The 1,221-nt window shown below is 42.3% G+C and overlaps 1 non-coding gene across 1 annotated transcript; it reads right to left on the reverse strand.

Annotated features, from left to right (window-relative positions):
* Positions 1-821: 821 nt before the first annotated feature.
* On the reverse strand, positions 822-893 carry trnae-uuc (transfer RNA glutamic acid (anticodon UUC)). Its single transcript has one exon. It is a non-coding gene; the product is annotated as a tRNA-Glu (tRNA).
* Positions 894-1,221: the final 328 nt, after the last annotated feature.

Below are 1,221 nucleotides of genomic sequence, written 5' to 3' on the forward strand. Positions count from 1 at the left end.
TGTCCTACGATTATCAACATTTCAGTCAAGAGTCCTCCAACACCGCAATAGACAATACACTCTTAGACTGCTCCTGATCAAATCAATAGGTTTTGCAGCAGCCTCCGAGCAACGCATTCTCATCCTCTCAGGTTCTGCAGAGGCCTCAGATCTACGCATTCTTCATCTCTGCCCAAAGGCAGACCCATCTCCGACATCATCTTAAACGCCTTAACTCTCAAATACCAATTTCCACTGCATTCAGCAGCTCTTTGCTCTCTACAGCAGGCCACTGCACACTACTGACAGCATTCCATCGTTTCTCTGTTTCCGTCTGTCCAAAACGGAGGGGGTTCTCTGTTTTTGTCTCTCCTAAACGGACCCGAGACACAATTCCTAAGCTCTCCACGCTGCCCAGCTGACAGCTTAGCTGCCTGAGGATGCCGCACTGAGTTGTGAAGGATCTGTCCATTTGTCCTGTTGGTCCCCTTCCTGTCTCTTGTTCCACTAAATGATCAGCAGCCAGAGGATGCTGCCTGACCCGTCGGGAGCGAGTTTCAGATTGTTGTACGTTATGTGTTTAAAATTTGCTCTTTCTCTCTCACTTTTACGTCACCCCTCTCAAGCCCTCGTAGGCAACCAGTTAAATGTGAGGTGATGTGATTAGAGTCAAATGCATTGCATCATTCTGTGTGTATATATATATATATATATATATATATATATATATATATATATATATATATATATATATAATTTCAAGTAACTGTAGGTTTATCACCATAATGAAAACACATTACACATGACCACAGTTCTCTAACAAAATGACAATAACAAAGACGTTCCCATACCGGGAGTCAAACCCGGGCCACCTGGGTGAAAACCAGGAATCCTAACCGCTAGACCATATGGGAAGCTGTCTAACAAGCTCCTGGACATGCAACAGTAGCTAGTATACAGTACAATGAGTAAAACATTCATTACAAACACGTTACAAATTAAAGCAAACTTCAAGCCATTTATATTTATTCTCAATTAACACAAACTCTTCAATTGCTAAAAAATATAAAAAATCTCCCTTTGTGCTTCTCGGAAGGCATACGATGGAGGGCGCACTGCAGTTTTTCAGTCTGCGGGAATATTACAAATTAGCAGACTGCTTTAAAATACACATGTAGGGCGGGCGACTCTGTTACAAAGAAGCGTCACACTGTATGTATCTCCATAATGCGTTGGGACTAA

This window comes from Acipenser ruthenus, chromosome 32 (genome assembly GCF_902713425.1).
Source record: "Acipenser ruthenus chromosome 32, fAciRut3.2 maternal haplotype, whole genome shotgun sequence".
Taxonomy (NCBI): domain Eukaryota; kingdom Metazoa; phylum Chordata; class Actinopteri; order Acipenseriformes; family Acipenseridae; genus Acipenser; species Acipenser ruthenus.